The 27629-nt window shown below is 40.8% G+C and overlaps 1 protein-coding gene across 7 annotated transcripts in view; it reads right to left on the bottom strand.

Moving 5' to 3' along the window:
• The window catches only part of SNTG1 (syntrophin gamma 1), a 479377-nt gene that overhangs the window by 220499 nt on the left and 231249 nt on the right, over positions 1–27629 (bottom strand). The window contains exon 3 of one of the 7 annotated variants that reach the window (XM_060286993.1): positions 2315–2420. The exons of the other annotated variants lie outside the window; for them this stretch is intronic. The gene's annotated coding sequence lies outside the window, so the exon portion shown is untranslated. The remainder of the gene's footprint in view (positions 1–2314; positions 2421–27629) is intronic. 7 annotated transcript variants of the gene reach the window in all.

The following is a 27629-nucleotide window of genomic DNA, read 5'->3' as shown; positions in this document are numbered from 1 at the left end:
TGTCATTTCGTAATTACAGTGATTTCAATTATCCACATAATCATTACAGGGAGAATTCTTAAAAGAATGAAGTAGTTAGGAAAGTTGAACGTAGTATTATTGGGTCAGCATTTCCTAAGCCCTAAAGCATTGCAAAGCTCATCAGAAATCTTGAAAAGTGAACTGGGGTCCTGGGCTAATTGTCTCCGGAATCACCCACCTGGCTTCATGGCCGTTCTCTCTCTCAGTGTGTCAAAGGCAAACATGGGACTGGTTCCCTTCTACTGTGTTTGAGGGTTTCCTGACGACACGTGGAGATAAATGGTCTTGACTTTTGCTTTTATCCTCATTAGGTGAGTGAGGTTAAAACAAAACGGAACAAAACTTGCTCTGCTGAGCAGGAAGAGACACAGGAGTATATGAGCATCCCTGAAACGAACTGCAAGTGACCAGCAGCACAGCTTGTGCGGCAACGCTAAGGTTTCTCTAACTTCTGTTCCTATCAAGTTCAAGGTGCTTTTGAAACTAGCCCACAGCCCCTCGAGGAGGCGGGTCCCCCACTGCTGGCCAGTATAGCAGCCCCACCCCCAGCACAGGCGGAGCCTGCCGCATGGCGGGCACACAACAAATACTGGAAAGAGGCCTCACGTTACGTCAGGGCAGCTGGAAAAGGCTGGGATAGGCTGTGGATAGGCTGGGCTTTGGATTTTAAAGGACCAAGCGAGTACCTGAGACAACAAAAACAGAGGGAGCAAGCACGGCTTCTCACCACACACAAATACCAGGGCTCCAGGCAACCGCAGGGAGGCGGCAGCTCCTACAGCCCAGCAATCACTGATGGTTGGCTTTCGAGTTCACTGTACGGTTTCCTCTTATTAAGCCTAGTTTGTCCATTTTTAAGGAATACGAGATTAAATTGCTTGATGTTCCTTAAAATCACGTCACTCAGCACTTACTAACGTACTGGAAAACATCGTAGGTGCCAAGAGAAAACCACTCTGGAAATGCAGAAAAACATGACTGTGCTGACGGGACATGATCGAGAGAGGAGGGCGGGGAAGCTGTTCCAGAGTCAGGGCTCGTCAATTTCCCTGAGGTCGGCCTACTGCACAGAAGGCGATGTTAATATGCAAATATAAAATCTATTCATCTTGGGAATGGGAAGAGTAGTGATCATCCCCCAACGCAAGGAACATTTATATTGATTCTGGAATGCGATTCTGAACCGACCTTAGAGCCTGGATGTGCCTGATGCTCTGAGAATCACTTCAGAGCAGGAAGAAAACATGTCTCAGAAGCAGTACGTAGACTTCGTCTGCCATTTCGAGGCAGCCGCGCTTAGCACACTGATTGGCTCCTACCTGCCCGGGCAGCATGGGGGGGCAGGGGGGCAGCAGGTGGGGGCAGAGTCCTGCCCCTGGGGGTCCTGGCTGAGAAGACCCGAGGGAGAAAAGCAGCTCCCATCCGTGCGGGCTGTGCGTGACGGGGCCCTGAGCCCTGTCGCCAAGGGAAGGGCCATGCCTGGCTGCCCAGCGGCTGGCAGCGCAGGGAAGGAGAGAATCCCCGTGAGGAGGTGAAGACCATCCTGAAGCAGAGAGGCTTCCAGGCTAGCTCTGGGTGGAGGGCTGCTGGGAAGAAGAGGTGCGTGTGCTCAGCGCACGCACACGTGCGTATCCGACTGTGGATGGGACGGGAGCACAAAGCTCACACGGTGATGCTTGGCCCACCGAGGCTGGGAAGCCGACCCGGGCTGGCTCGTCCTGCCACGGCCCCTGGAGGTTTGAACCAGCTGTGGGTCAGGCCCTGTGCAAACACCACCTGAATGGAGCCTCGTAAGAGTTACTTTCTACTTGTGAAGATGAGGAAACGGGCTCTCTCTCAAGGGTAGAGCAATTGCCCAATATAACACCACATTGATGTTTATGGTAAAACTGAACCCTTCCTTTGGACTCTAAACCCCTGGTCTGTCCAAACAGCACTGCAGTGCGCCCTGGACCCCTGCTCCTTCTACGGTGTGAAGGGCAGACGAGTCTGGAAGTCTGGCTCCGAACGACCCGAATCTGTCCCCTCGAGGTGGGGACCAAGCAGGCATTTGACCTCAGCTCCCCCCACACCCCCAGGCTCCCTCACAGACATGAGTGGAAGAAATAAGGCCCCAGACGGTGGCAGCCCGCGCGATTCCAGAACCGTGAGACAGAGAACAGCAGTGGAGGCATCCCGGCAGCAGGAAGGCCGGGCCCAAAGCAACCTGGCAAGGCCGCAAGAGGAGAGACGGAGGAAACACAAAACCCTTTTGCTCCACTGAGACTTGAAGGGAAGGAATCTGCGTTCTTACCTTACCATCGTAGGATGCGAATATGCTTTCCGAGGACCAGGTAAACCCCTTGTCTCTGGCTCTCAAGACCTGGCGATGCCTCCCAGTTCCCTGGCCTCGTTCCTCCCTAATGTGAAAATACATAGAAAGACAAGGCTTGGGAGCTCACCTAGGACGATGTGTACTTGAGGATGTATCCAGTTGGCTTTGGGGGAGAGAAATGAGAGAAACCTCTTTTTTTCTTTTACATCAGAGCACGTAACTCCATTATTACAGAAACAACTGGTGACAGATCTCATCCATACGGTAGGTGAGAATGTTTCCTGAGAAGTGAAAGCAAATAGCCCCTAACGTTATATCAGCTATTTCCATGGCTCACGAGGCCAGGGCTTTTCACAGGCTCATGGGAAATGCAGGCATGGTTTATTTCCCCACAATCCTATTGAAAAGTATGTATGCATATATGAATATTTGCGTTTCCATATCTTATCCATGTAATAGAATTGAAAGCTCTTTGAAGGGCCCATAATGTCAGACTGCTGTGTAATGAAGGAGGGAAGGAATGCATATTTGCTCTAGAGAGATTCAGGAGGTACAAAGATGAACAATGTGTGCTCTCACCCTCAAGGATCCCACGGTTCAGGGTTTTGTTTGTTCACTGTTGTACATAGCAGGAGTTCAGAATAATTAAACACAACTTGATTTGATAACGCAGTTGTTGTTAAACTAAAAAAAAAGATGGTTAGAATTAACTCAGTGGAAAGAGCTGCCAGGCAAATACAGATAAAATAAAAGAAGGGTTAAAAATATCAACCCAAAAATCTACTTGAAAAGACATTATTTTATGTAAAGAAATTCCTGGCATATTAATATAAATAAAAGTGTACCACAATATAACACTGAAATACTAAAAAGGAAACTCGTATGAATATAAGAAAACATGGTCATTGCACACTTTGACTTTTGTCTGAATTTGAAAAACAATTAGAAAATAAGCCTAAAGTCAAAATGAATATCTAATGGAAGTCAATTTCTAGCTGATATAATATGTACCCAGTATGCTCAGTTCCTTATAAATCAAGAATATATACTTTAAATTGTCAGGTGTGGCACACCGGAAGTATGATTCAGAGTGCAGAGCCAGGATCCCAGAGGGCAAGTCCAAGATCCCACAGGGCAGAGCCAGAAGGTCAGAAGGAGGAACCAAGGTCCCAGAAGAGAAACACAGGACCACAGGGAGCAGAGTCAAGAGCCCCTTGGTTCATCCCAGGCCCTGTACCTGAACCTAATCAAGGCACCAGTGAGGCGCGTCCCGCTGGCTTTCGGAATTGCTCTGGGCAGTGAAAGCTGTGGGCCCCGGCGTCCCCTGCCCTGGAACGGGAGGGTCTGCCGCGCTCTTCACGTGCCCCCGCCACCGGGTAATGGTCATGGAGGAGGCGAAGGTGACGGCTCTCTCTGGTGCAGAAAGTGTTAGTTTGCTGGGGCTGCCGTGACAAAATTCCAGGCTGGGCGATTGACCATCAGAGATGGATTTTCTCACGGTTCTGGAGGCTGGAAGTCTGAGAGCAAGGCATCGGCAGGTTTGGTTTATCCTGAGGCCTCTCTGCTTGACTTGCGGGTGGCCGCCTTCTCCCTGTGTCCTCACGTGGTCTTCCCTCTGCGTGTGTCTGTGTGTCCAAGTTTCCTCTCCTTGTAAGGACAACAGTCGGACTGCGTAAGGGCTCACCCTAATGGCCTCATTTAAACTTAATCACCTCTTTAAAGCCCATCTTCAAAACAGTCATATTCGGAAGTCCTGGGAGCTGAATTTTGAGCCGATGTCATTCAGCTCATAACAACATCCTTCTGAACCAGACAAGGAATCAAACATGAGGAGCCTTATATAGACCTAGATGTGAGCTGGGTGATTAAATCTTGACCTGGGGCAATAATGGGATGAAACTTTGGAGAGTTTGGGGGAGAGGTGAGTGCATTTTGCTTGTAGGAAGGATGTTGTGAATTGTGCTAGCCAGAGGGCAGAATGTGATAGATTATATCATCCAAAAATTGGCCACGGCAACAGTTCTGTTCCCACATGCTCTTCTAGAACCCTGCCACCAACATCCAGGGGTGGAATCCATTTCCACTCCCCTTGAAACTGGGTGTGCGTGTGGGGGCAGCTCAGATAGAAGGGACAGAGGGACGCTGTGTGTTTCCTTGGTGACACCTGACAGGCGGGTGGCTTCATCCTGGCTCTCTCTCTCTCTCTCTGGTCACTTTGCCCTGGGAGCCCAGTCACCACGTTGTGAGGCTGCTCCGGCCACAAGCTGGTGTGTCAGACTGAGGAGTGAACGAGTGAACCTTCCGAGGGGGCCGGGGTCAGCCTTCAACTTGCCCACCTCACTGACCTCTGCTCGAATTGAAGATCTTTGAGCAAAATCAACCTTGCTGTGTTGTTTTAAGCCACTAAGCTGTGTGGAATTTTTAAACACTGAGATTTTTTGTGTGTTTTCAAAAATGACCATCTATCAAAATTCATAGAAAAATATCAAATTCAGAGTATAGCACACTGAACCAACGGACTTAGAGTAAAGCAGTAAACCCCCAACCTAAACCTTCTCAGACAGAAGGTGAACTGCCTTTGCCATTGTCGTTTATGTACTGTCTTTTGGAAGACTGTCATTGGAGACCAGGCCATTCTGTCAGAAAGAAGACAGGCCAGCTGCTCAACTCTTATCACTTCCTCAGGGCTTGAACGCCAGCCACCCCGATCTCTCCACTCTACTTATTGATGTCTTATTCCTGACTCTGCTAGCCTGAGAAGCGTGTGCGTTCATCACTACCGTGAGGGCGTTAAGGCCCAGGGCTTCAACTCTATTAAGCCTAGAACATAACCTGATAAAAAATGTGCATCTCATATATACTGAGTAATCACTATTTTTTTATTTCAAAAATCCATAGGATCATTGCATTGCTTTTCATTATCTGATAAACTCACTATATTAACTGGATATGGTGATCACATAAGAGTCATAAATATAATTTAACCCATGATTAAAGTAATTTTTATAAACCTACAGATGAAACATAGTAAAAGAAAATATTTCCTAAATCTGATATACTTTGCTATTTGTTTCCTATTTACACTTATCCGTTAAAAAAACCCAGTGCAGCATTAGTATCCTGTTTAAAACAGTTTTCTTGGGTTTACCTTCTTTGGATTTTGCAATCCTTTGAAATTTTGTTTTTATGGTTAAAGTAAATCAATCGTTAATTGCTTTCAACCATCCTAATATTCATGTCACTGGCTATTCTTTCGGAAACATCTCAATTCACTATTCTATCCTTAAGATGTAGTTTCATGAACTTTTTGACACAGAAATCATGGTTCTGACACTAAGTTTTCCATGTAGCAGCTGGCTCATAAACGACTTTCTAATTAATGCCATGTAACCTCGTTACTCAGTGCTGATGGCATCCTTGTCTATCTTTCCCATCTTCTAGTGTAGGATTGAAAAATCTTCACTCACTGGGAGGTTAAGCTCCTTCAAGTCTAACTGAGTGCGATCCCTCTGACTGGCATAAAGCCATTAGAAATTACTTTGGATTCAACAGCAAGGCAGGAAAGTTTCAGTGACAAAATTTTGTGTGATTTGTGTGTTTCTTGGCTTTTCTGGTTTTGATCTCAATTTTGTTTCCTGGAAATAAAATCCCAGGCAGTTTTGCCTGAAGAAGGACTTGGGCTTAATCCAGAGCCATCATGCTGATGGGTCGGTCAGAGGCTCCAGGCAGACCACTCGGCATCTCTGGGACCCGCTGGCTTCAGCTCTGAAGGATGGATTAGACCAGAGGATATGCCGGTCCTTTTCCAGCACTGAACTACTAGGGCTCCCCAACTCCCAGCCACCCAGCCTGTGAGCCTGTTTGGATGTGAGACAGGATTCCAGTCTCAGTTTCTACACTTCCTTCCATGGGGAGAGTTCGACCTCTTTTACCTTCGTTCCCATGTCTCATGTGGGGTAACAAGGTCTGCTGTGCCTGTTTCTTGTTACAAATGATTGCAATGAAATCACAGGATATGATATATCGGAAAATATTTTGTTCAGACACACAAGATATTAATAGTCCCTGAGGAGAGGAAATATAATATAAAGGGCTCAATTATAAATATGAAAAGAGAAAACAGAGATTAAAGTAGCACATTTTATGGCAAAGTGGAAGGCTTAAACATAGTCTAGCGAGAATGTACAGATGGCGCATTAGAGCATCAGATGAAAGACTGATTCCTTTCCTTTTACAGGTTAAGCAAATATGAAAAGATGATTTTGCCTAGACCCCTTCATATAACTATGTCTGTAAGACAATATGTATACACGTGAATAAAAATTATGTTCTCTCTTCTACTGATATGTTTATACTTGTTACAAATTGTCGTGGAGTCACAAATTAACATATACTATATCTTGAAGACACAGAAAGTCTGGGACTTAGTAAACAGAATGGGCTCATCACCACATGAGGTATTATTCATGCACTGTCTTGTAACAAAACGACTTAAAAATGAGAATATAAACGTATCATTAAATGACAACTGAGTCAATTTTGTCTATAAGTATTGAGTTAATCCATATACAGTTGCTGATACTGAAAAATTTGGGGCTGAGAAAAACGGAGTTTTGCGTGTTTCGACCTTATAAAATGGCGCTCTAATTAATAGCGTTTAGCTTTATTTAAAAAAAACACACACACAAAAATACAGAGAAAAATATGCAAACTATCCAGATACAGCTTGTTAAGTGCTTAAAACCCGTGTTTTCTAAATTCTAATGACGTGGGCTAGGCCAAAATACGGATCCATTACGTACACGTTGAGAAAGTAACTCCAATTCTACTGTGTTTCTACATAAGACATACACACACTGAAGAGTTTTGCCCGAAGTTAAGACAATGGGAAATTATGTGACTGGTTTTAATTCTCATGGGCACTTCTCAAATATTTTGAATGAGCCCACAGGGAAAAAGTACAACACACACGATCGATGCTAACATCTCTAAACACATCTGGAAAGCAGTGCAGAGCACGGGTTTCAGAAGGTAAATGAATTAGGACATTGAAGGATGTCCCGGGGGGTATGGTCAAAGTGCAGTGTGTCTACAGCTGGACGACACATCAACTGAACATGACTCTCATCTTGCCCCTGTGTCTCACCACTTTCACTAGTTTTTAATGACTTTTATGGAGAAACAGAAAGAAATAAGGATAGAGAAATATAGTGCAAAATACCTGTTTTATGTTTCATGTTTGATTTCCATGGAAATTTGTTTTCCCCACTTGTATGGAAAGTCTGTGAGAGCTCAGAGTTCATTTCCAGTTTTGTAAGAGCAGATCAGTAGTGAGAAGATGGGGAAAAACATTTGTTTTTGCATCAGTAACAAGCAACATAAGACTTCTCTTGCTATAATTGATTACTACCAGGTTTAGGTCTATCTAGCCAAAACAAGTAAGATAAGTTTACACAAACACCACCATGAATGAGCATTTGTTTTTTCAAAGTTATTTTTAACTCATTTGGACTGACGTTCTTCTCTAGTAACATGTGTTTCCTTGGTTTCTCTTCCAACTTGTGTGGCTTCAGTTTTGTTTGGGGAACATAGATGACAGATTTCAGGCAACCTAGAAGGTGACGTGATGGAGCCAGTGAATGTACTGAAAGTTTTGGAGCCAAAACACCTCTTTCTAAATATATTTCTGGTTTGTCTACCTTAGCAAAACAGTCCTTTCTACCTATTGATTTACATGTTAAGAACTATTTTTTTGCAATGCACAGAGTAAATTAGTTTCTGGTCAACTATGAAAATGTCTTGTCTTTACAACATAGTATAGAAACAAGCAGGACAATTATTGTTCACGTAAAGCACACTGATGTTTTCTTCTATTGAACGTGCGTGTGTGTGTGTGTGTGTGTGTGTGTGTGTGTGTGAGATCAACAAGATAAATACTGCGTGTTTTCACAGTTGTCTTTAGATGTTTAGTTTATCTTCCAGTAGGTGGCAGTCTGTGATGTTAAAAGGGTACATGGTATTATTCTGGACGCTTTGAAATTACTCCATGTAGAACTGAAATGAGCAGAAGAAAAACAAATGCCTTTTATAGCAGCCTATTTATTCTGTGGAACAAAAACGAGTTGTGTGTTTATTGTCGTTCTGCATGTAATGACAAGATCGCTACTGTACAAATAGTGATTATGCCATTTTGGGGTCCAGACTATAAGGGTAGTTTGGATGAAGGGAAGTTGAAAATCACAGTATTTGGGAGAGTATGTTTAATCTGAGAATACAGAAATGGTACTCATGGAAAACTTATTTTTTGGAAAATGGTCAGTTATTTTACTATTTTCTAGCATAGCTAAGAATGAATGAAAAGGTAACTTTATTTACATTTAGCCTATTATAATTCTACAACGACAAGTATCTTGTTATGTTATGTATGTATCTATGTTATGTATCGAGGGTTATTCAGACTCTCAATATCAATTACCATTACGAGGCAAAAATGACAATCGTCACCTCCAAACTGGTACCACTAATACTTGAGCCCAACCCTACTGACATTCATTTTCCTGTAATACAGTAAATCCCATTCATGTGGGGACAGAATTAAATGATTAAGCTGCTCTACTATCATGTTTGCTCTCCACCTGTGTGCTTTCTTCCTCCCCTCCAGTCCCATTTTATTCTCTGTTGTGGGTCTTGTTCTTTGTGGCAATCCTCACCTAAATTCATTTTCTGCATCGATCAGCTTTCACTGTTAAATGGGGTGGCAAGCAGTAGATACTCGAATAAACACTTGTTGAACAAATTAATATAAATGTTCGTTGAATAAATAATGTTAGATTGGCCTAATGTTTTGCATAGAAAGGAATATAGCAAATATTCATTAAACTTCAAGCCTGATTATACAGATGGGGAAGGAAAAAGTCCCATTTATGGAACAGAGAAAAAAATATTAGAGATTGTTCTTCTAATTCTTATTTGTCCCTGTTTGAACTCCAACACATTTACTGCCTTTTTATATAATACTGATCACTTCTCAATGTGCCAGGAGGAGTACTCAGTTTTATATTTCTATAGTTAAAAAAAGAGAGAGAAAGAGAGACCAATCTCTCCAAGGAAGCTTGGGACAGACCCATCTCTATCTGTGCTGCCTTGCATTGAGCTGGCAAACTGTTATTTAGCCACAAACAAACAAAAGACAACAACAAACAGCTGCAGCAATAAAAAACTCAAATAACTTCAACCTCTTTGCTTTCATCCATGACTGTCCCACATTTGCAGGTTTGAATGAGGTGAATCAAGCCTCGGTTCAAGAGTAAAATATCATTCTTTTGTGAATAAGTGAAGTAATTTCTGCTCTAAATTGAATCCTGTCTACTCCGTAATCAAACTCATTCAACAAACTGAGCACCTACTTTAAGTAGGAAGCGTTTTATATTTCAGCGACACTGCAGAGACAAAATCAACCTCTCTGACTTACATAGTGTGTTATTTTTAACCTACTTACAGTCGATGGACCAGTGAGACTGACCAATGCAAACACTGGTTGAAACTCAGTTCTGTTCTCAGTTAAGAAAACAAAACGGAGATGATGGTATGATTACAAGTCACATGCTGTAAGTTTATTACAAACATGTAAAATCATTGGAAGGCTTTCATGCATAAATATTTTAATTGTGGAATCAGAAACTGAAAGGTTCTGAGGGTAACATACGAGATTCAAAAGCAGGGAACAACAAAGGTAAATGCTGCTCAAAAGTACTTTATTAATCAGTCAATATATTGAGAACGACACTCTTTTTTAATAACTCTCAATAAATATGTTGTCAGTACTTTCCTGTGTGTGGCTAATAACCCATCAGTCACCATCCCTCCAGGTGGCTTGATGTCCTTCTACAAGACAGGCAGACTTTTTGAAAGTAAAGGATTTGGGGAGAAAGAACTGGGCTGGACTCCTGACTCTGCTGCTCTAGACACATAAGCTAACCTGCCAATCTCCTTTTTAAGTTAATAGGCTTTGTTTAGGGGAGCAGTGCTAGGTTTAGAGAAAAGCCGAGCAGAAAGCACAGAACCAACATCCCTCCTCACCGGAGTCTCCCCTGTAATTAACACCTTGCATGGGGTGGCGTGTTTGTTGCAGTTGATGATGATACATGTTTAAATAAAGTCCTTAGTTTATATCAAGGTTAAGGTTTTCTCTTTGTGTTGTACATTCTGTGGGTTTTGACAAATGCATAATGTCACGCACCTACCACTACAGTATCATACAGAGTATCTTCAGTGACTACAGACCCTGTGCTCTCCTGGTCATCCCTCCCTCCCACTCCTCAAGCCCCTGGAAATCAGAGCTTTGTAGTGTCTGTATAGTTGGAATCATACCATACATTCCCATTTCGGGCTGCATTTTTTTTTTTTTTTTGCGGTACGTGGGCCTCTCACTGTTGTGGCCTCTCCCGTTGCGGAGCACAGGCTCTGGACGCGCAGGCTCAGCGGCCATGGCTCACGGGCCCAGCCGCTCCGCGGCATGTGGGATCTCCCCGGACCGGGGCACGAACCCGCGTCCCCTGCATCGGCAGGCGGACTCTCCACCTCTGCGCCACCAGGGAAGCCCTCAGGCTGCATTTTTGCTCTTAACAATAGGCATTTAAAATTCCTCCCTGCTGTTCTGTGGCCTGATAGCCCATTTCTTCTCATCACTGAACACTATTCCATTTTACGAATGTACCAGTTTGTTTATTCACTCTTCTACTGAAAGACGTTCTGGTAGCTTCCAGCTTCTGGCAATCACGACTAGAGCTGCCATGAACACTAGTGTGCAGGTTTTTTGTGGAAGTAAGTGTTCCACTTACTTAGGTGCATATCAGGAGTATTAATGCTGGATCCTATGGTAACAGGATGGTTAGTTTTGTAAGAATTGTCAAAATGTCTTTGGTCTTCTTGATTTTTATCCACTTTGACTCTGCCTCTCACTGGTGTATTTCATCCACTCACAGTGGAAGTCACTGGGGATACGGCGGGGTTCAGAGCTGCCAGACAGACACATCTCACCACGTTGTGCTTCACTTTACTGCTCTTCAAATAATACTGTCCTCCTACAAATTGAAGGTTTGTGGCAACCCTGTGTCATGAAAGTCCGTCCTCACCATTTTCCCAACAGCATTTGCTCACTTCATGTCTCTGTGCCACATTTTGGTAATTCTTCCAATATTTCAAACTTTTTCATTATTACATTTGCTATGGTGATCTGTGGTCGTTGATCTTTGATATTACTGCTACAACTCACTGAAGGCTCAGATTACAGCTAGCATTTTGGGGCAATAAAGTATTATTTAACTAAGGTATGTACATTTTTTTTTAGCCATAATGCTATCAGATACTTAATAGACTCAAGTATAAACATTACTTTTCATATGCACTGGGAACGCCCCCCCCCAAATATCGTGTGACTCTCTTTATTGTGATATTTGATATTCGCATTCTTGCTGTGGTCTGGAACCCAAATGGCAACACCCCTGAGGTGTGCCTGTATTTGTAACTGTTTTCTATTTCTTGCCTTTTTTGCTTGTTTCTTTTATGCCTTCCTCTTTCATTTTTCTTTGGTTTTAATTGAGCATTTTATATGTTTTCATTTTCTCCTCTTAGCATATAAATATTTATTTTTTTCAGTTATTTCAGTGTTTGCCCTAATGTTTGCAATATACATTTATAGCTAATCTAAGTCTGCTTTCATATACACTATACCCACTCATGGGTCGTATTCATGGGCTGGTAACTTATAACAGAATAGTTACAATTCCTCCCTCCTGACCCCTACAGCATTGTTGTCATTCATTTCACTGTCCCATGAGCTAAAATCACAAAGCATATCACTGTCATTAATATGTTGAATGGAGAGCTAGCTTTCACTTCAATGAAGTATAAGAAGAATAAATGATCTTATCCCACCTACACTTACCACTTCTTTAGAATTTTCCTTTCTTTATGTGGGTACACATCTCTGATCTACAACACTTTCCTTCATTATGAAGAACGTTTCAAACAACTATTCTTGCACAGGAGCTTCACTGGCAACCGATTCTCTCACACTTTGGTTTATTAAGAAGGTCTTTAATCCCTCCTCACTTCTGAAGGAAAATTTCACTGTATAAAGAATTCCAGTGCGGTGGTTGTTACCTCCCTCTCAACACTAAATATTTCATTCTACTCTCTTCTTGCATGTTTTCTGATGAGAAGTTCAAAGCAATTTTTATCCTTGTTCCTATATAGGTAAGTTGTTTTTGTTTCGTTTGTTTCTTTGTTTTGTTTTTCTCTATGGTTTCTTTCAAGTTTTTCTCTCTATCTTTGGTTTTCTGCGGTTTGTATGTGATGGGCCTAGGTGTAGATTTTTTTCTTTTAGTCTTGTTAGTATTCATTCTGCTTGTTGTTCTCTGAACTTCCTGGGGTGGTGGTCTTATGTCCATCGTTAGCTTTGGAAAATCCTCAGCCATTATTACTTCCCTCTTCCTTCTGCTCCTTCCTCTGTTTCTTCCTCTGGAATTCCCATTATATACATGTTACATCTTCTGAAATTGTTCCAGAGTTCTTGGATCCTCTGTTCCTTTTCAGTCTTTTTCCCCTTTGATTTTTCAGTTTGAGGATTTCTAATGTTGTATCTTTAAGCTTCCTAGTTCTTTCTTTGGCTGTGTCCAGTCACTGATGAGCCCATCAAAGGCATTCTTCATTTCTGTTACACTGTTTTCCATTTCTAGCACTGACTTTTGATTCTTTATTACAGCTTTCATCTTTTTGCTTACATTACCCATCTGATATTTGCCCATTTTCCCCATTAGAGTTAGTAGCATATTATGGTTATTTTTAAACTCCAAGTCTGAAGATTCCAAAATCTCTGCCACATCTGAGTCTGGTTCTTTTGCTGGCTTTGTCTTTTCAAGCTGTGTTTCGTTGTTTTGTCTTTTAGTGTGCTTTGACAGTGCTGTTCAAAGCGGGACATGATATATAGGTAAAAAGGAACTTTAGTGTGAGTTTTTGTGTTTATCTGGTGTTTACTGTTCACTGTAGCCACTGGTGCCAAGATTTCAATTTCCTCTTGGGCCCGTTTTTGTCTCCTGTGTTATTTTTGGGTTTCTCTCCAGTCTCCTTCTGAAATCGAGTCTGTTTCTTGGCATTCTCTCACCTGAAATCCACTGGTATTTTGCTGGAGGCTTGCTGATACCATTGGAGAAAAGGAGGAACGTTCCATAGTCCTCTGATTATGTCTCAGTCTTTTAGGGAGACTGTACCCCTGCCCTGTGACCTTCATGTGTGTTTCTTAGCTTCTCTCCCCTCCCCCAGATGGGACAGGAAGGCTTGAGGGGTCTGTAGGTGAGTATATTCCTTTCCCCATGTTGGTTTGGCTCTAATAAGGTAGCTTTTCCTAAGAGAAGTCTCTGTTAATTAGAAAAGAATGTTCTTGGTCTAGTTCAAAAGACTGATTGATACTCTTCCCCTTGCTCTGCAGAAAACAGGTGGATATTTCTCTCTGATTATTACTGTGGGAACCTGGTAGAGTCCTTGGAGATAAAACTTAGAATGTTCAGCGGTCCCTCAAGCCTGGACCCCCAGGAACATTTAACTCTCAGGCTAGTCCAGTGGACTTCCAGCAATCTGTCCGTTAGTCCAAAGCCTCCTCCCATTTGCTGGCTCCGGTGGTGTTTTAGGCTCCTGGGAAGCTCTGATTCCCCGCATGGCCTGTCTGTCCAGCTGCGGGGGGTGGCAGTGTTCTCACGGACCTAAGGAGAGCTGCTCAGCTTTTTCTTGCTGTGAGGAAGGAAGTGGTGACATCTAAATTCTCCACATCAGAGCAGAAGCTGCAGTCTGAGTCCTCAATTTTCTAATCTGGTGAAACTGAAGGACAGAAAGGGTCTGCCAATACCTCTTCCACAGGGAGGTTGTGAAGAGTTAATATTCCCAAAGCAACATTTTTACTGTCTGGCACATAACAAACACGCAAAGTAAACGCAGTTACTTTCTCTGGTGATGTCGATGTAAGAGCACGTGGTAGGGAAGAGTCCACACTCCACGCACAGAATGCTCGGGTTCAAGGCATCCTCCCTCTCCTTGGTGATGACCTCATGCAGTTACTGACCTGCTCAGGATCTCCGTTTCCTCACCAGAGAAGATGCGTGCCTGGCTCAGAATAAGGCCAACATAGGCATGAGCTATTAGTATTAGGAAACCTGAATACAGTAAATTCATCTGACGTTTATTAGGACATTCGCTTACACACCATCGCCTCATTCCAACATCCTGTGGGTTTACTGCACGCAGGGGGCTTTGCCGAGGCTGGGTGTGCACACACGGTCTGTGTGCTGAGAAAACACCTACGTTCTGAGGAGACAGACCATAACCGTGGCTCACGGGATACGTAGTGTGTAAACAAGTAACTCTGCAAAGACGGGAAGGAGAATGACTAGCTGGCTCAGATAATCTAGGAGAACCTCCCAAAGCCTCCACCAATGCCACAAAAGGACTATCACTGATGAATGAGTGGCATCTTCCCAGGCAGGTAAACGGAGCTAGGACATTCCAGGAAGAGGAAGCAGCACGAATGCACAGAATCACGGGGGATGGGAGAACACATTGAGGGAAACTCTGAATAAATCTCAGTGTGCAGCCAGAAGATACCGTCCCGACAATAATGGGAGACTGTAACTGTTTCACCACGAAAAAGGGCCGGAGCTGGCTCTGAAGGGAAAGGGCTAAACTCTGTGATGTTAACAGTTACTCGGCAAGGAACAAACTATAAAATTCTGAATAATAAATGAGGTAAGCAGGTGTGCAAAAGTTCAGGGAAAATATAAAACACTTACATTTAGAAAATTTCAGAAAATACAAAACAAATAGCCTCCAGTATGTGACAGGCAGCACTACACAGGGGTGAGAAACATCACTGCATTTAATCTCAGCATCAGCCCCGCGAGGCAGGCGCTTTTAGTCTCCCTGCTCTGCAGACTGGGAAGCACAGGCACAGGCTGGAGGGACTGCCATGGCCAAGGGCCCATAGCCAGGGGCCAGGAGTTGAGCCCTGCAGTCCCTCCACCTCTGGCTGCAGGCCATAACATGTGCCTGGAAGTAGACATTAGCCATCACTTAAAATATATCCCAGGGAGATACCTAAACAGCATAATTAAGCATAAGCTCACAGGGGAGGTGAGTTCAGCCACTCTGCAGATCCCGCACGAGGAAAACGGCTGGAAAAGCCCCGGGAGCATTAAAATATTGTTTGTACGAAGTCAGTAGTGACTTGGAAAATGCTTGCTCTTTATTTTCCTTTTTTAATTGTTTTTGTTCACATCATTGTTCATTTCTGTAGGCTTACGCTGTTTGCTACCAACATCTTAGTTTATTTTAGGGTCAGTATCTTTATATCTGAAGCCACATCAGATTACTGCCAGTTGACTACAAATATAATGCACTATTCTGCCACATTTGTACTAGGTTACACACTGATACACATTCACAACTTGAGTCCACAGAAAAAATGACGACAGTGGTCCTGAGAACACAGTAGTTGTCCTTCAGAAGAAAGCTGCCTGACCTGCTGTCCTGTAACTGAGCTCCTCCTGGGACACTGTCACCATTCAGCCTGAGTGCCTTCAATGCCCCCCTTGCCCGGGATGGGTGTATAATCTGTTCTGATGATGCAGGGTCTGAGATGCTGGCAAAGCTCTCGATCTCACTTTAGGGACAGAGATTGCATTAGTGGACCAGTCATGCATACCTGTGACACACATTATCAACAGGAGATGACGTGGGATCTGACATAACGGCTGATCCCTTCAGGAGAATCCCACAATTAATCAAAAATTGTTAAACGTTTTACACATGTTTCTATATATTTTACCATTTTATTTCCAAAACAAGCTTGAATATCCCTCAATAACATTCAGTTTACTATCAACTTAATAGTGAAAAGAATATATACGCCCCTCCCCGCAAGGCTTAAGTAGTCATTTCCTCGTAAGGACTCTGTTCTTTCTGAGCTGGTGAGGGTCATGGGAGCAGCAGAGGGAAGGCTGTAGACAAAGGCTATAGAAACAATGCCTAGACTGAGTTCTTAACTCTCTACACCTCGGTCTTCTCCTCTGTGAGATGAAGATAATAACCACCACCCGCAGGGGTTGATGAAGAGTTAGAAATAACATGCATGTGACAGATTACACGGTGCTCACATCAGTGTGGCTCATTAGAAAGGACGTGGTGACGAAGGGAGTTTTTCAGCTTTCACACAATTGTGCGCTTCTCAGCTCCAGGCTCCACGATTAAGAGCCGCTGATCGGGAGTCCGCGAAGTCAAGAATTAAATCACGGATCCGCAGGCATTGGTTGCATAGCCTTGGAATCCCTTGCCCACCTCATGATTCCATTTGCTGACGGTCCTTTTCCTTTTGAGTTGTCTTCTGTTTCCCTCCTCTTGACTTCAGACATAATTTAGTTACCTGACAATCTTAAGTGAACCCTCCTTCTGCTGTTCACGTGGAATCATGGCGCCGCCAGCTACCTGGTTCGCCGAGCAGTGAAGAAGGGGAGGAAGCTCCTCCTCTCTCACCCGCCACGTGGGCTCCATCACCGAGTCCTGTCAGCTCTGCCTCCCAACAATGTCTTGACGGTCCCCTTCTCCATCATCCAGCGCCACGCCGTTCAAGCCCCTGCGGCCCCTCACCTAGCCTGCCCCTTCATAACTACACCCTCCAGCTCATCACGCACAAGCTCCTGGGTTCTGCTAACGCGCTCGCCTGCCACGCCCCAACCGTGCTTAAACGCCACCAGTGGCTTCCCTGGAAACTTAGGAGAAAATGCAAACGTTCTTTCCAAGGACTCGGAGGCATCTGAGTCCCCACAGTGGACTCTCCCTCTTTGTTTGCTTGTTCCAGCCTCGCTGGCCTTCCTTCAGTGTCTAAAAATGCCAAGCTCTTTTCCCCCTCAGGGCTATTTCTTCCACTAATCAAGTGTCCCTCGATCTCAAGTCAATATGATGCTATCAGAGATTCCACTCTGACTCCTGATCAAAGTCAGACCCCCCGTCACCTTCATGTGGCCTTAAGAGGCTGCAGCGACTCCACAGGGTTTGCTGCTGTGACAGGACACTTAGCCTGGGTCTCAGCAGCTGCTTTTAAAATATGATGAAAAATTGTTTTTCTCTTTCTGACTTACTTCACTCTGTATGACAGACTCCAGGTCCATCCACCTCACTACAAATAACTCAATTTCGTTTCTTTTTATGGCTGAGTAAGATTCCATTGTATATATGTGCCACATCTCCTTTATCCATTCATCTGTCGATGGACACTTAGGTTGCTTCCATGACCTGGCTATTGTAAATAGAGCTGCAGTGAACACTGGGGTACACAGCACTGTGAAGCAATTACACTCCAATAAAGATGTACAAAAAAATGATGAATAGAAATGGATGAACTTGAGAAAGGTATTAATTTCTCAAGGCCGTGGTCTTCCTCTGTGAAAAATGAGGCAAATATTACCTGCTTGCCAAAATATTGATAGTTTAAGGATTAAAGAGATAATATATGTAAATTTCTTCAAAAAGAATCTAGCATACACTACCTATTGCATTCAGGATTCCTGCCTAGAATTTCTCACCAAACCTATGCAGTTCCAGCAAAGACTGGAAAAAAAGGTTGAAATATTTTGTGTATCTGGTAAATTCAAGTCCCTTTTCATTATCTTTTGTAAAAGTATCCAAAAGATATATAAATGTATTTATATTAATGTACCTAAATGTATAGGTATATTTAATACATGGTATATTTATATTAATATACATAAATATATAGACAGGTATATTTAATATGATATAATAATATACCTAATATACAAAATATAAATATACTAAAACAAATATATGTATGCATTTACAAGTTCTTAAGGAATTGATGAAAAACTTTTTTCATTAGCTCAATGAATTCTTATAATATGATAGTTTTATAATACTGTACATCTAAAACTTTTTTCTTAAGACACAGCTTTCCGATTCACCATTTTGCTTAAATAATATCTCAGTGTGAATACTGATGATAAGGATTTAAGTTAATGTTGGAAAATATATTCATGATTTATGATTTTAACATTTCAGCTTTAAAACTACAGAAAGAGCATTTTGAAATTTTAGTTGTGTATATGATCTTAAAGTAAAATTCAGTTCCTAAATCAGAAAGATAGATGACCATTATGAATGAATTCTTATCTTAGCCAGACTCTTGAATCCATATATATCTATATGTCTTGGTCCCTATACAGTTCCAAACTTTCTTTCAGATTTTTTAAACTTTAAATTTGTTTTCTTCTATGGCTTCCACCTTTGATTTAACCACTTTCCTTAAAAAAGAATAGAAAAAAATAATAGGCATGAAATTACTTTAAAAGATTTCTCATTTCATTATTTCGGATTCTATTTTCTTGTTGGCTTTTCACATAATCTTTCTGCAACAGAAGCCTCTTAAACCTAGGAAAATACGGGCCAAGTAACGGTTTAACATATCTTTTTTCTTGGAATCCTGCTAAACAATTGTTTACAAATAATCCCCATTTATGTAAGACCCACCTTATTGTTATAAAAGAAAATCTTATAGGAAATGGTTTGCACTGTTAATAAATCAATATGTAAGCTTATGAAATTCTTTGGAACACTCCATCTGCTATGATGGGGGCAGGGACCAGTTATGTGTCCACTCAGTGTTAGCTCCTGTATCTCACACCTTTTCTTTACTCAGCTGGGGCCACTGTCAGTTGCCACGGTTTCAAAACACCCGTTGTATTTTACTTCCCGAAAGATAGTTTTCTCCTGTATTACTCTATACCAACAACAAGAAAAAGCTGAACAAACCGAAGAAGTCAACAAGTCTGCTCAGTTCCATCCGAAAATTGCTGGACAGCTAGGACAAATGGTTGCCCCCAGAATTGTCAGGCACGTACAGAGCCTCACAACAGTGTACCTGGGAGCAGAAACCTCTGTGGGAGCCGGGACCAGGCAGGAAAACCTGAACTGGAATTAACAAGTTGCTGGAGGTTCAGTGTGGACAGTCTGAGAGGTAACAACTCTGGGGGTGGGGGGTAGTTACAGGTGAGGCCTCCACACTTCTGTGAGTTTATCTCCAGGAAATCTACCAGTTTCTCACAGTGAAAACTGGAGAAAAATCCCCTCAGGCTTCTGGCAGGAGAAAGGGGAAAAGTAGCTATTTTGAAATACACTAGAGCATTCTGTCCTTTGAAAATTTTATTTTATTTCATATTGGTGTAGAGTTGATTTACAATGTTGTGTTAGTTTCAGATGCACAGCAAAGTGATTTGGTTATACATATACATATACATACACATACACTATGAAAGGATTCTGTTCTTAAGAAGCCCTAGCTTCAAGTGAAACTATTTTACCAGAACCTAACCTACTGTTTTTGTTTTTGTTTTTTTCAAACCCTAACCAAACTGTGCGAAGGGAAATACCCAGCTCCAGCCCACTGTAGACTCCTATTAGAGAAGGGGAGTTCCCAACTCCAGTTCCCTCTAGCTTTTCATGTAGGAGAAGGGAAATATCCAGCTCCAGGTCCCTCCAGCCATCCTACCCCACCAAAGGGAGGGGCTTGATGAGAGGCACTGGTGAAGGCCACAGCCCAGGGGCCCAAGTTCACGAACAACTCAGACCACAAGACTGCAGAACCTTCCCCCTCCCTGCAAACCTCACCACCACATTACTGAAGGCTTATTTACTTTCACCCAGTACATCATGTGTGAATTTCAACAAAACACAGCAAGACATTCTAAAAAGCAAAAAGAACACAGTTTTAAGAGATAGAGAAAACATTAGAAACAGACACAGCAGGGATGTTGGAATTATCAGGCCAGGGATTTAAAACAATTATAATTAATATGCTAAGGCCTCTAATGGAAAAACTAGACAAAAAGCAAAAATATATGGGTAATATAAGAAGGGAAAGAGCATTCTAAGAAGGAATAAAATAGAAATGCTATAGAGCAAAAAACACTGACAGAAACAAAGAATGCTTTTGATGAGTTCATTAGTAGATTGAATACAGCTAAGGAAAGAATCTCTGAGCTTGAGGGTATGTCAACAGAAACTTCCAAAACTGAAAAGCAAAAAAAAAAAAAAAAAAAAAGACAAAATATTGACAGAATATACAAGAACTGTGGGACAACTACAAAAAGTATAACGTGTGGATAAGGATAGAACCAGAAGAAGAAGAAAGAGAAAAAGGATCTGAAGAAACATTTGAAACGATAATGACTAAGAATTTCCCTAAATTAATGTCAGACTTCAAACCACAGATCCAGGAAGCTCAGAGAACACCAAGCTGGATAATTGCCAAAAACCACATCTAGTATTTCATAGTAAAACTGTAGAGAATCAAGGATAAAAAATAAGTCTTGAAGGAAACCAGAGGGAGGAAAGAGCCTTATCTACATGGGAGCAAAGACAAGAATTGCATCCACCTTCCTCTCAAAAATCAAGGAAGCAAGAAGAGAATGGAATTAAATATTTAAAGTGTTGACAAAAGCAAGCAAGCAAACAAAAACACCAAGGATTCTTTATGTGCAAAATTATTCTTCAAAGGTGAAATATAAATAAAGACTTCCTCAGGCAAACAAAAACTGAGGGACTTTGTTTCAGGTAGTCCTGTCTTATAGAAACATTAAAGGAGTTCTTGAGAGAGAAGGAAAATGATACAGGTGAGAAACTCAGATATACATGAAGAAGATTAGAAAAGGAGTAAGTTAAGATAAAATAAAATATTTTTCTTATCCTTAATTGATCTAAAAGACAACAGTTTTTTTGTAAATAATAACGAAATGTATTTGATCACTATAGCACATGTATAATTGAAATGAATGACAGAAATACTACAAGAAATGGATGGAAAAATTAGGAATAATTTATAACTTACTTGTACTACCAGAGAAATGGAATAGAGTTATGTGAAGTGGATTTGGATTAGTTGTAAATGTATATTGCGAACTCTAGACAACCATTAATAGAAGTTTAAAAGAAGTATAATTAATATTATAAGAACGAAGAGAAACTGTAATCATATACATGCTTAATTAAAACCACAAAAGGCAGAAAAAGAGTGGAAAACAAAATAGGAACAAAGAACAACAGGAATTAATAGAAGCAATCAAATATGTTACATATTAATTCAACTATATCAATAATCATTATAATGTCAATCATCTAAATATAGCAATTAGACGATGGAGATTGTCCGAGTGAACAAAAAAGAAAACCAAACTATATGTTGTCTAAAAGAAACCCAATTTAAATATAAAGACACATATAGATTAAAAGAAAAGGGATGGAAAACAGGTATACCATGTGAACACCAATCAAAGCTGGAGTAGCTGTACTAACAGAGCAGGCTTCAAAACAAGAAAAATTATCAAGGATAAAGAGAGGCATTACATAATGATAAAGGGGCAAATTCTCCAAGAAGACATACAATACCTAATGTGTATGCACCTACCAACTCAGCATCAAGATACGTGAGGAAACAAATTGATAGAAATACAAGGAGAAATAGTCAAAGGCATTGTTGTAGTTGGAGACTTTAACATCTCGCTATGAGAAATGGACAGGTCCAGGGGGCAGAAAAGCAGTCAGAATGTAGCTGAGCTCAGAAGCCCAATCAATCAACTGCATATAAGTAACATCTGAAGACAATTTCAGCCAACAATAGCAGAATACAAATTATTCTCAAGGTCACAGGGAGTACTCACCAAGACAAACCACATTTTGGATCACAAAACACACCTTAAAATTTTTAAAGAAGAGAAATCATACAGTGTATGCTCTCTATGAATACAAAGGAAGTAAACGAGAAGTCAATAACAGAAATATAGCTGGAAAAGCCCCAAATACGTACAGATTAAACAACACACTTTCAAAGAACACATGGATCAAAGAAGAAATCTCAAGTAATGTGAAAAATATTTTGAAGTAAATTAAAACAAAAATATAATTTATCAAGTTTTGTGGGAGACAGTAAAATTAGTGCATAGTGAGAAATTTGTAACACTAAACATACATTAAAAAAGAAAGATCTAAATCAATAATCTAAGCTTCCATCTTATAAAACTAGAAAAGGAAGACCAGAATAAATTCAAGTTAGCAAGAAAAGAAATAACAAAAATTAGAGCAGAAGTCAATAAAATAGAAAAATCAACAGGGAAAGTCAATGAAACCCAAACTGGTTCTTTGAAAAGATCAATACAATTGATAAACTTCTAGCCAGGCCAACTAAGAAAAAGGACACAATTTACTAAAATCAGAAATAAAAGTTGGACCATCACTACTGATCCCATGGACACTAAAAGGATGTAAATTAATATTATGAACAACTCTATGCTCACAATTTTGATAACCTAGATGAAATGGACCAATTCCTTGAAAAATATAATCTGACAAAACTCACACAAGGAGAAACTGACAATGTGATTAGGCCTATATCTTTTAAAGAAATTGAAGCAATAATTAAAACCTTCCCAAACAAAAATCAATAGGCCCATATGGATTCCATGGTTATACCAAACATTTAATTAAGAAATGATACCAACCCTCTATACATTCTTCCATAAGACAGAAGTAGAGGGGATTTTTCCTAACTCATTCTATGAGACCAGTATTAACACTAATATTAATACCCAAACCAGACAAAGACAATACAAGAAAAGAAATCTACAGACCATTATCTCTCACAAATATAGATGCAAAAATCCTCAGCAAAAATTAGCAAATTGAATCTCACAATGTATAAAGGAATTGTGCATCACAATCAAGTGGAATCTATTGCAACCTATCATATCAATAGGCTAAAGAAGAAAAATTACATGACTGTATCAATTTATGCACAAAAAACATTTGATAAAATCAAACAGTTATTTATGATAAAAACTCTCAGTAGGGCTTCCCTGGTGGTGCAGTGGTTGAGAGTCCGCCTGCTGATGCAGGGGACACGGGTCCGTGCCCCGGTCCGGGAGGATCCCACATGCCACGGAGCGGCTAGGCCTGTGAGCCACGGCTGCTGAGCCTGTGCGTCCGGAGCCTGTGCTCCGCAACGGGAGAGGCCACAACAGGGAGAGGCCACAACAGTGAGAGGCCCGCGTACCGCATAAAAAAAACCCAAAAAACAAACAAAAAGAACAAAACTCTCAGTAAACTTGGAATACTACTTCCTGAACTTGACAAAGAACAAAAAAATAAAACTACATTTAACGTGACACTAATGGTGAGAAACTAGAAGTTTTATTGCTAAGATTAGAAACAAAGCAAGAATGTCCTTTCTCACCACTCCTTCTTAATATTGTATTGAGAGTCCTAGTTAATGCAATAGGACAAGAAAAAGAAAAGAAAGGTATACATATTGGAAAGGAAGAAATAAAATTGTCTGTTCACAGATGACTTGATTGTCTATGTATAAAATCCAAAATAATTGATTAAAAAATTCTTGTAACTAATAAACTATATAGCAAGTTTGCAGGATACAAGGTTAGCAGATAAAAGTCAATTGCTTTCCTATATACCAGCAGTCAACAAATGGAATTTGAAATTAAAAGCAAAATATCATTAATATCAGTACCCCCCAAAGTGAAATACTTTAGTATAAATCTAATGAAATATGTATAAAATCTATATTAGGAAAACTACAAAACTCTGATGAAAGAAATTATAAAAGAACTAAGTAAGTGGAGAAATATAGTCCACATTTATAGCCAGGAAGACTCAATATTTTCAAGATGTTACATCTTCCCAACTTGATTTATAGATTTAACATAATCCCAATCAAAATCCCAAACAAGTTATTTTGTGGATATTGACAAATTGATTCTCAAGTTTTATGAAGAGGCAAAAGACCCAGAATAGCCAACACAATATTAAAGAAGAACAAAGTTGCAAGGTGAACACTAGCCAATTTCAAGACTTACTGTAAAGCTACAGTAATAGAGACAGTGGTATTGGCAAAAGAATAGGCAAATAGACCCGAGGAACAGAACAGAGAGCCTAGAAACAGACACACATAAATATAGTCAACTAATCTTTTACAAAGGAGCAAAAGGAATACAATGGAGAAAATATCATCTTTCAACAGATAGTGCTAGAACAATTGTACACATATATGCAAAAAATAATAATTTAGATGGAGACTTCACACTTCACACAGGGAGTGAGTTCATTGCACTCACTATGGTGTGTGTGCCTGTTTGTTTGTGTTATTAACCACCATTATATGAACTAAACCACTTAAAAATTATACTATACTTTACACACTTTATAGCACAGAAATTTTCAGTGAAAGGCTTGATGAGGACATACTCAGATGAGGAAATAGCTTCCAACACTCCAGAAGATTCCCTGGACCACTCTCAGCACTATCTGCCCCACAGGTAACTGCTCATCTAACTTCTGTCACCAGAGATTACTTTGAGCTGCTTTTGACTGTACATAAATGGAATCATACAGGATGTTTTTTTTTAACATCTTTATTGGAGTATAATTGCTTTACAATGGTGTGTTAGTTTCTGCTTTATAACAAAGTGAATCAGTTATACATATACATATATTCCCATATCTCTTCCCTCTTGCATCTCCCTCCCTCCCACCCTACCTATCCCACCCCTCTAGATGGTCACAAAGCACCGAGCTAATCTCCCTGTGTTATGCAGCTGCTTCCCACTAGCTATCTACCTTACGTTTGGTAGTGTATATATGTCCATGCCTCTCTGTCACTTTGTCACAGCTTACCCTTCCCCTTCCCCATATCCTCAAGTCCATTCTCTAGTAGGTCTGTGTCTTTATTCCTGTCTTACCCCTAGGTTCTTCATGACATTTTTTTTTCTTAAATTCCATGTATATGTGTTAGCATACGGTATTTGTCTTTCTCTTTCTGACTTACTTCACTCTGTATGACAGACTCTAGGTCTATAGGATGTATTTTTTTAATTGATTTCCTTAACTCAACATTATATCTCTGAGATTTATCCACGCAGTTATGCGAATTATTAATTAATTCACTGGAATTACTATATCATAGTCCACTGAACGAATATAGCACTATTCAGTGAACCATTATACTGATGGGCATTTGACTTGTTTCAAGTTCTTGGCTATCGTGAATAAATCTAATATGACAACTTTTGTATAAATTTTAGTGGGCCTAAGCATGTATTTCTACTAAGAATATCAAATTATGTTTTGAAAACTGTTAAACAGATGAAAAGAATCGAGCATTGATCTGTCCTGCCTTTCCTAAACAATACAATAGCTGTAACACTAGATAACCAAACACTAGATAACACTAGAAATATGCTATTTCTAAGCATATTCCAGTTGATAAACAAAGGTGGAATGTTTGAACTAGAATAGAAAATATATGTAATAACATTTTGAAAAGTCCATAAAAAAGAAGTGCATTAAAATATGAGGTCGATAGTCAGATGCATGTGCACGTATAATTTTTCACATAATACATCATTATGGTTCACACACATACAGAGAACACGTATTACGGGATTTTAAAGCTGATACGCGTGGCTCTGTGCATCTGGATTATCACAGGTGACATAACTCAGCTACCGACAAGAGGGGCTGGCAGCGTCCTAAATCTAGGGGAGGAAATGGACCCAGCAGTTCTGGATGCAGAGCTCTTGGTGCCCCACTAGGTCCTTCCAAGACAACTACTACAGAGTGCATCACGGGAGTCACAGAGCGCTGTTTGTATCAAGGGTGATTGCTGCGAAGTGCTGCAGGGAATGAATCAAACGTTATCTCCCTTTCTCTAGGGAGAAGGAGTAAGAACACTGAACAGGTGGAGCTCCAGGGAGGTAAAGGAGATCTAGACCACTAGGAGTGTACCCCGGTGTGTTCTCAAGTTACAGGAAGGCTGATGCTCTGTACGTGGTGAAGCACTGCACCCAGCGGGTCCCACCCTGGCATGATTACATAATTACCTTAGAGCATTCTTTTCCTCATGTTTGTAGATTGTACAGCCCCTGCTGAGAACAGCTCAGGTATGTACAGGTATGTACTTTCAGTGCCCAGACTTACATTTTCGGTTCTTAATAAACATGTTCTGGAATCATCATGGATTCTGCCATGTTTACCAAATTCTATAAGCTAGGAGAGTGTGTACACGTTTTTTATGCTTTACTTACAGATCAGTGGCATATTACAGGTGAAAATTCCCAAAAGTAATACATTGGTTTAAAGAAATTACATCGAAGTTCTACCCTAGTGGGTTTTAAAGATCACCTGACTTAACTCCATCATCTAAGAGATGAAGAAAGTAAGGTTCAGAGAGTATTCAAAGTGTGCTTAATGGCTCTACATGTATTAGGTGGTAATTATAGAACCAGAACATGGATTTAAGTACTATTCTACTGGACCATGATAAGTATTTAAATTCATCACTTGCAAATATAAGTCTAAGAGGGAAGAAGATTAAATATAATCTATAGGACAATAATGAGATAAGGTAAGGTAAACAGTGACACCCGAAATCTGAAGGAAAAAGTATCTTAAAATCTTTCTTGAAAACCAACTTAATTGTTACTTAAATTACAAAAATACGGGGCTTCCCTGGTGGCGCAGTGGTTGAGAGTCCGCCTGCCGATGCAGGGGACACGGGTTCGTGCCCCGGTCCAGGAGGATCCCACATGCCGCGGAGCGGCTGGGCCCGTGAGCCATGCCCGCTGAGCCTGCGCGTCCGCAGCCTGTGCTCCGCAACGGGAGAGGCCACAACAGTGAGAGGCCCACGTAACGCAAAAAAAAATACGGAAAACATTTGAGTAATATTGTTCCCTTTGAATGATGTCTTCTCACATTCAATTTTCACTTTTCTGAATTTTCAGGTAGTATTTATTCAATTAAAATTCAAAAGGTAGAACTAGCTTGTCATCAGTATATTTTCAGCTTACACCTGGAAATTGTTGATCTTAACTGCAAAGCAGATGTTCACGGTGAAGAACAGAGCAGAACTTTGATGATTTTTCATCCTTGGTATTATTGTTCTTTTTTTTGATGGTTTTTAATGAAGTTAGCTATTCAGTATACCTATTTTTACTGTGAGTGTCTAAGAAGAAAAAAAAATTCTTGTAATGACTGTTATTTCACAATTTCATCTATTTTACATTTTAGTCCAATATTGCAGGTTTTCTGAAGTAATCTACATTTTCTGATTTTCCATCCAGCATTGTGTTCACTACCTACAATATTAGTTTATTATTCTTACATGCTATTTTATTAC

The sequence above is a fragment of the Globicephala melas genome, chromosome 17, assembly GCF_963455315.2.
Source record: "Globicephala melas chromosome 17, mGloMel1.2, whole genome shotgun sequence".
Taxonomy (NCBI): domain Eukaryota; kingdom Metazoa; phylum Chordata; class Mammalia; order Artiodactyla; family Delphinidae; genus Globicephala; species Globicephala melas.
Note: the sequence above shows the minus strand (reverse complement) of the source record. Positions and strands in the feature narration are given on the sequence as shown.